Source organism: Triturus cristatus, chromosome 10, assembly GCF_964204655.1.
Source record: "Triturus cristatus chromosome 10, aTriCri1.1, whole genome shotgun sequence".
In the NCBI taxonomy this organism is placed as follows: domain Eukaryota; kingdom Metazoa; phylum Chordata; class Amphibia; order Caudata; family Salamandridae; genus Triturus; species Triturus cristatus.
The window spans coordinates 372965022-372979606 of record NC_140593.1 but is presented as its reverse complement, the minus strand read 5'-3'; the positions used below and the strand labels follow the sequence as shown (position 1 = coordinate 372979606).

At 40.9% G+C, this 14585-nt stretch overlaps 1 protein-coding gene across 1 annotated transcript in view; it reads left to right on the top strand.

Annotated features, from left to right (window-relative positions):
• Positions 1-14585, top strand: part of RAPGEF5 (Rap guanine nucleotide exchange factor 5) — a 970266-nt gene that overhangs the window by 357097 nt on the left and 598584 nt on the right. The gene's annotated exons all lie outside the window — the stretch shown is intronic.

The following is a 14585-nucleotide window of genomic DNA, read 5'->3' as shown; positions in this document are numbered from 1 at the left end:
ACCCGAAGGCGTGCTCGATGTGCACTCATGTGTACTTGTGAATCTATCATGCAACGGAGACAGGAGAGATAAAAACGATTTCCTCAAAATCACACAGTGATGCAAGTGGCTGAGCCGCGACTTCAATAATTGAGGCCTTATCTACTGTGCAACACATTGCGCTTATGAGAATGCGACTGTGAACTGATTCATAGGTTTTCTTATGATGTATGCTATGCAACACACTTAAAGATACAAACCTCTAATAGGTACATCTTTGTATTTGTCCCGGTAAACAATGCTCTTCGTGAAATATGTGCAATTCCGTATTTCACATTTTCAAAACCTTTTTTTATGGAGCACGAGTTGCAAGCGAGAAAAATTTGTTCCAACATGGCAGGCCGTATGTTGGTGACGCAACTGGCGCAAATGCGTGTAGTTATGTTATACGTCATTACGTGGCACGCGTTCTGCCATTGATGTGGCCACTCAGCGCAGACCGGGTTCAGGGGCTACGCTAGCTGGGCGTAGTGACAATGGAAGTATGGGAAGGGGCAGGGTTCCAGCACCCCCATGTATCCCTGATGGAGTTAGAAGGAAAATTAACAATTAATTATTGATTAGTCTGAAAGCATTTATTGAGTGTGCAAGATCAAACTCTCATGGCAGGCAACTTCATTTGGCAAAGTGCTGCTAATTCATTTACCATGAGAGATGCGCTTATCGGTCCTCTCTCTGGCTGCATGTTTAGGGTACTTTGTAACGATAACTGCTGACATTCTTGATGTGGTACAAGTGAAAGAAGACCACTGTGGTGCAGAGGTTTTCTAACACATATATACACAAAAGCTGCTTCTTTACAATGTAAACTACACATATTCCTCCACAGCGGCATGGAAAGTACAATCAAGGCATATTAGTCAAGTGATGTGGAGAGTCAGCACCGACTCTAACAAGCATTTGCAATGCAATAGGTCTCACATTTACGTGAGTTTGAGCTATTCGCATTGTAAATTACAATGTCTTTTATCTATGTTTTGGTTTTTAAAACAAATGAAAGGCATTGTCATTTGCAATGCTAGTAGCTTAAACTCTCGCAAATGCGAGACCTATTGCATTGCAAATGCTTGTTCCTACTAGTGTTTGGCTACTCTTAAATCGAAGAAAGGTGGATCTGATTCAGCATGAAAAGGTGCTTATAGCCCACCATAATTAAAATACATTTTTGGAATACATATAAGTATGTTTTATTGAGACTACAGGGTCCAAAATGCTGAAAGCTGGAAAATAAGAGTGTTAGTATACAGGAACCACAATGGAAATATAGAAACAGGTTTTGAGCGAATGCTATGCTTTGACATTACCAAAAATGCAATCTACTTCTCTTTCTTGCTGCATAATGATATATAATGACTTTGATAATGTAGTTCGCTGCAGCTGTCAGCTAGGACTGTCATCTTTCAGGAGATCAAAGTAAAGCTCTGCAATAGCCCAGAGGTCTTTGTGGTGCTCTTTCTTCCTTAATGCCCTGTGGTTTTAAAGTAGCTTCTGCGGTGGAGTAATGTCACTCCCATTAAAGTAAATTACCATGCAGCAGTGCTGTTATGTACACTGTCTGGGAATAGTATTGCATTTGTACTTTCCTACATATGAGTGCGCCTGAATGTTAAATAGGAATATGCAAAGCTTAAAGCATTTTTTTATGTTTCCTGTTTGAATATTATGTTTTTGATTCCATATATAGGAAGTGGAAAATATCACAAGTTATTTGATCTACTTCAGGCACAGAAAAATGTCCAAACACAGAAACAACTCTTCTATTTATCGTTCAAGGCAGTTGTACTCGTCTTTTCTCTCTTTCTTACTGAGAGTAGTCTCACTCCCCACAGTGCCTTAGTGTAATTTAGAGGATTATAACCTTTTTACTGACTGTTGTCTTGTTGTGGCTTGCTTTTCATGCAATACTTTTAATTTTCTTTGATTTGCTTATTCTTTTTTGTCTGTCTTTAATATTGTTTCATTCAGTTAAAAAAACTGCTGTTACCGTTATGTTTGGACTAAATGCACTCCCTTGTTTTTTTCTCCCTACCATCTGTGACTGCTGCAGGTAAGATAGGTGGGGCCAGGTGAGGGGGGGATTTCGAGAGACGACCACGAGTGAAAATTAATTTTTTATTTAATTTTCCCTCGTGGTCGTCCCTCGAAATCCCCCCTCACCTGGCCCCACCGCCTCACCGCTCTTACCTGCTGTGGCTGCTCCCTACTAATTAAGAACTGGTCCAACTGGGCATGGGACTGATTTGGCTCCCACCCTCACCCATGAAATGAAACACTGGGTGCCAGTAATTTTTTATCGATTATATCATGTAACAATATGCAACCCTAGGACAAACCCTCAACCCAACCATTTTCCAGTGCGAGGTATTGTCTGCTATAAGTGGTCTGTTTTGTCTCTATGCAGTTTATCCTAGGAGTGGGTTTCCAATGAAGTCCATGCAATTAGTTTCACCCCATCCTCTGCTTTTTCTCCAGAGTGAGGCAATACTTATGACATCCAATTCATTCTATCTCCGATTAACAAGGAGAAACCAGCCCCTGTCCCCTTTCTCACAGTTCTACTTGGCCCTTTGTGAGCATTGAGGCCTCTCCATAAAGAACATGCAGAAAGTTCAACACAGGCTTCTGCATGTTTCATGAAGTTGGCTTACTATAATGCCACTTACAAGTACATGTAATAGCTACAACTACCACCAAGGTTTTTCTTACTGTTAAGTAAACTTGCTCCTGATCCCTTTCTCCCTAAATCAACTTGCTGTGAAATCTCCTAGACATTTTATAAACCAATACTCTCTGTCCACTGTGTCAAATGTTACTTGATCGATTGCCTGGTTGCACCTCACAAATACTGTTCAAGTATTCAATGGAGAGAAGCAGTCTTCAGTTACAAGATGTGAGGAGAGACAGATGGAGGAGAAATCTTGAGCCTCTCTAGAAGATTTTCTTTAAAAAATACTCAGTGGAACATAATGGGTATTGTCCGGGTCTGGTAGCTTAGTGGACTAATGCATCCACAGCAGGCGGCTGTTTTCGACCTCATGGTCACAGGTTCAATTCCCGACGGGTCCACTCAGCCTTTCTGAAGTAGATAAAGTTATGGCCAATGAGTTGGGTAGGAATAAATATCTGTTATTCAGTGCCAAGATGCCCCTTTGAGGTTAACGTGTAGTTTACAAATACATGTGTTATTGGAGAGTTTGATTTTCTCTGTGAAACCATTCACCTTGCCCTTACTACACTGGCATACTAAGAATCACTTTCAGTTCAGGCAAAAAAAGTTTCTATAGCATACCACTTCTCAGATTGGCGAATTTACATTTAGTATAAATGGGCCTGCACTTTCAGCAGGGCAGTAATGCTATTGAATATTGATGTATAGCTTTCAGGGGTGCTATAACATTTAAAAATATAGTGCATGGATTAGAGTTTGGCAGAAGGGTTACTCCCTCACAAATGTGACGGATATCCCGTCGGCGTTACTGCAAGTGCAGTATATTCTCTGGCACTTGTAATAGGACATACAGGATAGCCGTCTGGTCTGTGAAGTAGCAACCCATCTGCCAAACTCAAAATTGGGTCCATGGTCTGCATCACCTTGACTCAGTGTGGCTTTCGAGCAGGCTTGAAGACATTAACAGCGGCATCCAGTGACAACCTGATCATGGAAGCGCTGTCTATTCACAGGTCATAAACCATGGCAAATCAGATCAGAACTACAAGCGTTGGTCAAATTACTCCTCAATATTTTATATCAGATTTCATCAAAGGTAATAAAAACAGACTCGGCACCCACACTTACCCACACCACAGTTTTGACGAACATGTACTTCACGTTGGATCTCAGTGGGAAAAACAGTGCAAAGCATGTGAATCACCAAGTTACCATTCGATATTTGGCAAACACATTATACACAATGCATTTGATAGATGACTTATTACGTGTTATATTTGGATTAACACCTTCAGATATTCTTTAGGGACCTACGGAGACATGCTGTATAGAAGTGCTATTTTATAAATCTTTGGTGAGAAGTCAGACAGTGATGAAGCATGATTTTTGCGAAATGATCCTGGTTGATCAACTCTGCTCATGTTTGTGTTATTAACAAAAATCAATGACTAATGGTGTGAAAAACAAATAACCTGGGTTACCTTTTTATGAGTTTATGCGAAAACATTTGCAAAGGCCAAGTACAACACGTTTAGTAATAAACATAACATTGACATGCAGAAAAACATGAAAGATATAGAGTTCTTTTTATGTGGACTAAAAGCATTATGAGGGAAGAGACTGAAAAGTAATTGTTAGATTATAAAATCTTTTATGTTGAAATATGAAAATAATAACTAGAACGCTTATAGAAAGTTTTTCATGAGGAAAATACTTTATCTCTTCCTTTACAACACAAGAGAGACATAATAATTATTAATTAGCTTAATTAGGTTGTGTTTATGAGTTTAGTCGGAGTAACGAATCATCACTTCTAACAAATTCATTATGTATTTGTTTTATATTTTTTTATAATGAAGTGTGTTTTATTCCCTAGGAAAACTGTTGGCTTGCAGTTTATGATTTCGCATGAAGGCCTTAAAACAATGTTGAAAATGATTATTTTCCTCCCTTAAAATGCAGGCTGCAAAATAAATGTATTTTGTCCTTCACTAGTTCTGAAATGCTGTTTAGTTTGTTTAGTTATGCACTAGGTAATCTCTAGAAATTTCTTTTCTGTGCTAAATATTTACTCCTCTGTGAATGACTCTTCGAAAAATGTTGCAAGCTAATGTGAAACGTGCAGGAGGACGTGGATAAAGTTGCAAGATTCTTTTCCTGCTTCCGCGGAGGATGACATCGTTCGTATTAACAATTAACTGATTTTAAAAGACTTAGACAAACTGAATGGGATGAGGATCACTTTATTTTGAAACCCAATAAGGTCTTGAAGAATTTGTGAATTGTAACTTTAGGGGGTTAGTCATTTAATATTTAGGGTATAATTACTAGTGTATGAAAGAAATACAGTGCGAGTTGCCTTTTTCCTATGAGAGGTGAGCTTTGCTGCTATTTTCTATGAGTTACTCTGGCTGGCTACTGTCTTGCAAACCTGACTGAGGCTGTCCTGATTACTTTGCACTTCATCAGTTGGTGATGTTGCCTTAAGCTATACCTTTTCAGCCAAAAGGTTAGCTCTTCTTCACTATTGCACGTCATGCATTAGTTCACTAGGTTCGTATGAAAATCAAATTGCATATTGGTATTTGCAATTAACTGTTTTCTTTTGTCTCTTTCTCTCTCCACTCATGCCTGTGATTTATAATGTAATGATTTCATTATAAGCTGTATTTCTCTTACTTGTGTTCTTACCTGTAACATTGTTGTAATGAAGATTCTTATATTGTTTCCTATTGTATTCAGGTTTTGACCAATCATATTCTGAAACATTTAGATAAAAGTGACTTGATAAGTTATCAGAGTTTGTAATTTATTGGTGAGTTGTTGACATATTGCAAATTGTGACTGTGATTCTTAGGTATTTCCTTCATCATAGGTCCTCATGAAGGGAATATCATCTGTCTTTTCATTATCAAGTCCCTATTAGCTCTACCTAAACGTCCATCATAGGACCCAATAATTGTAAGCGATTGTTGTGTTCTTATGGGCCCGAACACATGGTTATAAACATTCAGTATAAATGAATTAGTGATATTGAATATGGTTATAGAAATTTTACATTGCTTCCACTGCATCAACAGCTTTACATTATCAAACAACATTTTTGAGCCCACCAGATGAGGGTTACTTATGTGAGTTTCCCTGCAACATCAGTATTTTCATTTAAAACAAGTTTATCATTTACTTCATGTATTATAGATAAGGCAATGATGCTTAAAATAAACAGAGTTCACATTGTAATCAACAGATTTTAATGGGTTGTCTCTTGCATGTTTAGATAGTTTACTTTATAATTTCATGTGTTTTCTAGAGAACGGTCCCATACATCTGCACATAGCCAAGTAATGTACATGAGACTATCAAATGTGTGTTCTCCATGTCCCCTTACCTATTTGCCCTCGCAATGGAGCCTCGGGCCGTGTGGGTGCGAATGGATGCGTAAGTACAGGGCTTTGAATAGGCACAGGGACTGTCGAATAGTATTGCATTATACGCGAATGACATCTTATTGTTCCTCACGAATGTGGACATAACGGGGCCACGGCTCCTGCGCATTATGCAAATCTTTGGGGAGACCTCTGAACGGTATATGAACCCCCGTAAATCTAAGTTGTGGATTCTCGGGGATCGGGCGGGACTGGGCGCCTAGGTATCGTCAGTCCTGCTGGTGACGGGGGGACTAAAATATCTAGGTGTGTTTATATCGGACTTGCTCACAGTTTCCTGGGAGCACCATCTAGTTCTGGTGCGGGAGCGAGTGCATGATGATATTAAGACCTGGTCCTGCATGCCCCTGACCATTTATGGCAGATCGGCTATATTTAAGGTGGTCACGCTCCCCCGTCTTCTATATCAGTTGCAGAACCACCTCTTTCCGATTTCCCCTTGATGGTTCCGGCAAGTCAATGCGGCTCTTGGGCAGTTTTTGTGGGAAGGGGGCAAGGTGCGTGTGGCCCTGCAACGTGTTTTTCATCTACCTAGTGTGGAAGGCTAGCATCGTCGGACATTCTTTCATATTATCAGGCATCACACCTGCTTTTATTGAACGAATGGTGGTATGGCAGTAGGGAGGATCCGGCATACACGGTCAAGCGGCGGCTTATGGGAGATCACTCGCTGCATAGGATATTGTACTCGGCACTGCTGAGGGGCTCGCTGCCATCGGCAACAAAGGTCATGTTTCAGGTCTGAAGGCAAGCGCTGCGAAGGATGGGATGGTGGAATACACTGATGCGGGAAACTCCCCTTTGGGATAATGGGCGCTTGCCGCAATTAGCTGCATCGCAGGGATTCCGGGGCTGGGATCATATAGGGATATCGGTCTTGGGAGATGTTATGAGGGGTCCGGTTTTGAAATCCTTCAAGGACCTCCAGACAAACTTTCATATGCCGAAATACCAATTTTTTAAATACCTTCAATTCCGGCACGCCCTGTCCCCCAGCCTGAAGGGCTTGGAGTCCATGGCTGAGTTCAGCCCCCTTGAGGCCAAAGTTTTTATGGGAGATTTCCAGGATCACAAGATCTATCAATCCCTAGTTACTCATTGTTCCTCCACGCTACAGAAACACCGGGGGGATTGGGAGGGGGATGTGGGTCCCTTGGATGAAGAGGACTGGGTGGCGGCCCTGGCTGCTCCACGAGGGGCGGCCATAGCAGTGCGTTTACACCTAGTCCAATTTAAATACCTGCATAGGGCCTGCTATACACGAGTACGTTTGTGGAGGGCAGAGTTGTTTGCCTCTCCTGTGTGCCTTAGATGTAATCGGGAGGAGGGTACGCTAATACACACGGTTTGGCAGTGTCTCTCACTAGATCATTTCTGGAGGGGGTTTCACGTTTGTTTAGCAGAGGTTCTGGGTTGGGACCTTCCCCGCTCACCGAAACGTGCCCTGTTACATGTCATGTAGGGGATAGGTGACCACATCTACAAACAACACTTATTGCTGTTGGGCCTTACATTGGCGAAAAGGGACATAGCAAGGGCGTGGAAGGCAACGGGGCCCCCTTTAGTGACTGCATGGAAGAATGGTTTGGATTTTTGCATGGGCCTGGAGAAACCCATCTTTACAGCCAGGGGGTGCCCCAACAAACATTTTAAAATATAGAAAAGATGGGCAGACTATCGGGCACTGCTGCTGGAGCCGGTTCCAGTGGCACGGGTCCCTCAGCTATAAAGGTTAGGTTTCTCCTGGGAGGATCCAGGGAGTGGGGCGCGATTTGGAACTCCAGTGGATAGCTCTACTGTATTATCAAAATGGCTCTGTCTAGTGCGGGTGTTTAGTGCGATCGGGGGGAGGGGTTTGGGGTGGGTGGGTGTTAGATTTTATTTGTATTGCTCTTCAGTTTTTCTTTTATGTTTCAATAGGAAAATGTCAAAGTCAGTATAATATGCTCTGATTGTGCAGACGCCTCTGGGGTACAGGGCCCTGCTGTATATGTGCCATTTGACTAATAAAATCTGTTTTTAAAAAAAGACGTGTGTTCTCCAAATATCAGGATAGCATTAAGCACTCCCTTCTTGCTGAAAATAATAACTTTGGTTTTGCTTGATCCATTTTAGAGCTGACTATGAAATTATTTAAGGAATTCAAATATCTGCTAGGCTGACAGATTTTAAGTCAAACAACACTGTGCCAAACAACACACTGAAAAACAGATCTGTTATTTCCCTCCTAGTTTTGGCATAACTGCATTGACACCAGTATTTCCACATAGCCTCAGAATATAAACTAATCAACAATGGGGCAAGTTCACAGTTTTTTTGTTAGGCCATGGTTTGTAAACATTTTTCTGCTACACCAATGTGGCCCTAATCAGTGTAGTTGAAACAAACCAGTTAATTTAAAAGATTGTTCCTACAGACAACCTCAAATATAGCTAGATAGTCAAAATAACTATCAATGATGGACTTCTTCATACCATGCATTATTGGTTTGCTGATATTGAGTTAATTATGATATAATCTAGTGCCCTGTAGGCTAAACGAAATACAGTCTGAAAGCAGGGTATCAAGATATTTTCATCACCCCAGTTTTGCAATTTATTAAGCAGGATGCATGTGGAAAGCTTTGCTTTCACACCTGAATGTGCAATCATCTGGTAGATATCAGGTACTGCATGGTCGCAATTGTTTAGCGGAAGGGGGATGACCCACTGACCATAACTGATTTTCATAGAATGTAAGAAATCTGAAAAGGGAACCCCAGTGCTTTGAAGGCCAGACCTACTTCAACTGCTAAACACACTATTGGCCTAATTACGATGTCAATCGGACTTGTGTCCGACTGACACTGCTGTGGAACTGGAACCACCCAACCATAGTTCATTGGTTCTGACTGCAAAAGTTGGATGTGAGCGCCCTGTGGGCTGTCGGAAAGATCCATTTTTCAATGGCATCTTGTGCAGTGGGTGGAAAAGGCCTGCAGTACAAGCTGCTGTTATAAAAATGGATTTCTGTAAACATCCCTGTACCGTGTGGCAGGCACTGTGCGGTGCCTGCCACATGGTGCAGGGATGTTTAGGGGGCACCATAGGTGCCCCCCAGGCCCCACAGCAGAGAGCCAGGACATAAGGGTGCCCTGCTAGGAACCCCAAAGTCACTTTCCGGCAGCCTTTCAATGTCGGAAAGGCCGACATGGAAAGGCTGTGTGAAAGTGCCATCATAATCCCGACAGCGGAGCAGAGGCTGGCTCCACCCTCATTTTGGGATTATGATGCCTTCCGACACTCTGAAGCGCAGTAGAATTCCCCCACAGGCTTCCTCTTTCAGCTGGCGTTGTAATATGGCAGTCGGAGGGAATCCATCGCTGTTTAAAGGAGAGCCTCTGACAAGCTGTTGGATGGCTTTCCACCGACATCCAAGTCGGGCCCTATATTGTTTAATCAGCCTGGCACAGCAGTGTTTATTAAGCTTAGAATTAATTGATTTATGTAGAAAAAGTCAAATAACTGTGAATTTGAATATTGTGCCTATATACAAAAGCCATATCAAAATGCGTATACCTTTAAATAATTCTAATGACTACATTTCATTTTATTTTTGATTTATACAAACAAGCACTGGAAATGCCATTAGGTCTACATTTAATGTGACACACCATACACTCTCACAGGCACACCTCCCTGCACTCACATGGGCAGAGCCTTTTACCCCTAATTTAATCAGTATAACATCGAGAACTAAGAAATATGGATTAACCAAAAGTACATGAGAAGAACAATAACGCATGTCAAGTGGCACAAAGAACTGAAGCAGAGAGCTGAGATACTCTGGAAATGTGCCATCTGGTGCCTTATGCACAATGCAGAGTGTCTTAAACAAATGCCTGTTTACTCACTCATAACATGTGGAAGAAGTCCAGTTTAGATTTATTAACAGAAGCTCAGATGGAAATTAAGTAAATCTTGGCAGTTGCATTTTGCACAAACCGAAGGCGACAGATTAGCAAGCAATTGAGGTAAGCCAAACAACACTGCATTCCTGTAATCTAAACAGGATGAGATAGCAGCCTAAATCAATCACTTTCGTCCTTCAACTCAGAAGCAAGGCAGAATTTTCATTAAGCGCCTCAAAAATAAAAAAAATCAGTAGGCAAAAGGTAAGATCATTGTTGATTTAGTAGCAGGTGCTGAGAGTGGGCCAGGAGCCAGGGACCACCAAATGGAAGTCCAGATTTAATGATGATTCCCTAGAGCCAACACTTGCATTTTGTCTGCATCCAACTTTAGATGGTCATTAGTAATCAAACAAGCACCTGAAGTAAGACATTCCTGAAGTTCAAGAAGACATTACAAGTTACTATCACTTTGTTTTTTATCACAAAATGAATATCCTAAGTATAGTTCAAAAAAGTAATGCCAAAAGGCAAAAGAAAGTAATTAAAGAGTTTAACCAAACATTATAGAACTCCACAATGTGCATAGTAATTCTTAATAAATCAATAATGTTTAAAAAAAGGAAACTAATTTTAATTCATTCACAACTCTGTACTAAATTTAACATTATACATTTACACAATGAGAATGAGGCCTCTTTAACCCCTCCTGTACTAGATATTGGAGTAGGATCATCTCTCACTGTCAAGCAATGCATACTCCCTCCATATGGTGTTTGCAACAAGCTTAAAGTTGTAAATTCTTATTGTAGTTGCCATAGAGATAACATGTAACTCCATTCCTGTTGCATTTGTCAGAGTTTGTAGTGTAAATCCCTTCCCTGGTGCATTTATTAAGGAGTTCACAATGTAAAACCTGACTCTCAGTGTATCAAGGCAGGACAGTCCAGTCTTGTGGATTAGAAATTCAGAAATGAGCAACACACTAGACTAACTCACAGTAAATCAGTGCTCAGTCTGTGTTTTTTCTTTAAAAGGAAAAGTATGCTGTAAGTTTCCTGATGTTATTCTAACCTGTTTCATCCCCCTACGTTTTTGTTTTGGGATTGTAAAGTGTTTGTATAGGCCCCTTTCTATTGTTGCTTCTTAATACTATATAATTGAATTTAAATGTGTGTGTTTCACAGTTATAAGGCATCATTGCCCACAAAATTGTTTTAAATGTCATATTTGCTTCTGTGCATGGCCCTTTCCTCAGTCAAAACCACTGCACCTGTTTAGTTTATCTCTCCCAACTCGGAAAACAAACAGAGGGGATATCTGTTGTGGATGGTGGGCATTAACTTTGGCGAGTGGGATTCTGATGGTCAATGTGCTCTAGTTTTCACTCTGCCATAACATTTGCCACCATTTAAGGACCAGTGTAAGAGCAGACACTGGTCATCCTTCTCTGGATACACTGTAAGTGTCCAGGTTTTGGACCAGCCTGGTTTTTACCCCTACATTTAGTTTTGGGACTGTAAAGTGTTTGTTTAGGCCACACTTTATTGTACCGCCTTAACACTATATATTAGCATTTCAATTAGCTTTTTTGTAAGTTTTATGTTGTCATGGAGTTTACAAAATTGTTTAAAATGTGATACTTGGCTCTGCACATAGCACTTTATTCTGTCACCTTCCCTGATCGGTTGGGTTTATGAGTTGCCATACATGTGGAGGGTTTCACTGTTGTGGATGGTGGGTGCCTTCCTGGAAGGACGGGAGTCTGCTGGTTAGAGTGCTTTGCTTTTCACCTTCTGACACAGCATGTGCCACCATTTTGGCACTAATTTAAGAGTGGTCACTATGCATGCCCATATGCACCTGGCCCACGTCTAGCAACAGGACCCCTGGCTCTGCATTGCCTGGTCTCCAAATTAGAATCTCCCTTTCTTCCCAGGAACTTATGGAACTTATGGAACGGTGTGTGAGGGGAAGTTGTAAAGTTACAGCTCATACTCTTGCAATAGAAGGCCCTGCAAACTGTATGCAATGTAAGCAATCTTAAGGCAGTTTCTTTACTGGTTATGCACCCAGGCCCATGTATTGGATGGTTGCAACATAATTGATTACATAATCAATGTTCAATCCTTATCTAAGCACAGCTGTCACTTGCTTGATTTTATTGAGGGTTACAAACCAGATATTATTTTCTGACTGGAACCTGGATTTCTAATACATCTATGCATAACCTAGCATTGAATAAAAAGCAAAGTCCTTTGGAGGGAATTATATTATCCACACATCATTCAGTCCGCTAGCTACATCCAAGCTTGGTATCACACCTATCTAACTCACTCACCCATACTGAGGAAGATTGAACCATATGAAACCGGGAAATGAACAATGTAAGCAAATTTATCAAAATTACAAATTGATTCATTAATCATAAAAAAATCACAAGTAAAACAACTTATTTTACTGTGAAGAAAAGGACAGATGACATTGGCATTAAAGGCAGACATGTTGATGATTTAGTGAAAATACTGAGAATGGAGTCTCTGCTTTCATAAAATAGAGTTGTGCCATTTGTCTTTTCATCAGGTGACAGTAAAAAAAGCACTGCTTGCAGGTGAATGGGTGTGCTGAGTGTGTGTGTGTGTGTGTGTGCGTGTGTGAGGAAGGTGGTGAGATGAAGGGGAAGGAAATGTAAAGCAGTATATCCAGGACAGAAAGAAAAGAGGGTGCAGAAGAGGAAAGAGATTAGGTGTGAGATGCAGACCAAAAAATAATCGCAAGGCCACCTCCACAACAAAGGGAGCGTTCTTCATGTAAGTGAGTATCCTGGATGAATGGCCAATGCTAGGTTAGCAAAAAGAGAGGGGCCCCTTTACGCCAAAGGAGTAGGGCACGATACAGTGAATAAAAAGCAAAGTACTTTGGACGGAATTATATTATCCACACATCATTCAGTCCGCTAGCTACATCCAAGCTTGGTATCACACCTATCTAACTCACTCACCCATACTGACGAAGATTGAACCACATGAAACCGGGAAATGAACAATGTAAGCAAATTTATCAAAATTACAAATTGATTAATCAAGGGTGGTGGAAAATCCTGATGTGGGCAGAGTACTAGATCCTCTCTCAGTGGTGCTTCTTAAAGCTCTTTTTTTCTGTTGCTCACCTAGGTTATTGCAACATTTGCGCTGTCAAGCTAAACCTAAAAAGAGGTAACAAGTGCCACTGTTCTTTAACCTTAAAAACATATCAAAGTGTTTGTTATAGTACATAATTTTAGCAGCCAGGTATCATGTTGCATTGAGTGCAAAGGCTCCCATATTCAAATCCAAACCGTGGTTCTTATAAGGACTTTTTCTGAACTTACATGCCCTGCTAGAAACATTGTTTTGAAGTATTGTGGTTTGTCATTTTCAGTACTTTAATATAAAACGAGAGGGTCTCTGGTTGTTGGGGTGCCACGATCAATTTTTGCATTGAGGGCAAAGAAACTATAAATAATGGCTGCTTTTGCATGAGTTAACCTTCCTGTAAATATTGCATTCCTGGCATGGAAACTGTGCAAGGCACACATACTTAGGGCCCAGAGTTCGATATATTGTTTTGTCTGATTAGATAAACCACACATGATTTAGACCTAATTTCTGTAGTCAATGGCATTTATGGATAACCCATGCTAAAAGTTGAGCTTCCCATAAGCCCTGTTGATGTCTACAAGCAGCAGGATTCGTCCTTGCCCTAGCACAAAACAGCCAGGGCTTGGAAGCTGCTACTTTTCTCACACATTTAATACCCAATCATTATTTTAGAAACAGCAGGAAATTCTGCCTATTTGTCCCTGAAAAATAATTTCTTTTTTTATCAAGGGTTTTGCGTGCCCATGTCCTTAATTCCGCACCTTGTAGGGCTGCCAAACATGCTGCTAATATTTTATTCTGAGCAGATAGGAACTGTCCAGAAATCGTTATTCTAACACTCCTTAGAATTATGGCTAATCATGCAGCTTTGTTGTTGAAATTCCTGTCCCAATAGCTTACTCAACATCCACTTGCTGTTCGTTAATTCTACAGGTTTTCTTTGGGATATGCAACCTTCTCATTATAGGGCTTTGCGATTGCCCTTGGCGGAAGTGAGACTTTTCTTTAAGCTGCAACTACTAAAGCTTTTCAGATGTCAGTGTGGGCCTGTTTTGATCGGGTCAAAAGTTGTGTTGTCAGTGTACAACAAACACTGCAGTGGTACCACATTTTCGATCTGGCCAGTGAGCACTGCAGTTACTCAGATTTATGTCCTACTTTCTTTCTATACATATAAAATAAAATTGCTGGCAGCCTACTTCCCAGGTAAGCCCTTTAAAATAGAGCAAACCACCTATGGATCCTGTTTGGGGCCACACAAAATACATGCAGAATTCTCAGTAGAGGCTATGTAGGGCATTAACTGGTTTGAGCTGAACCCTGCATTTTATCAGGGATTTTTGTAGAAGGCTTCAGTCTTTGTCAAATCCTGCCTTAAAATGCAGGATAAACTGCATGTCTCA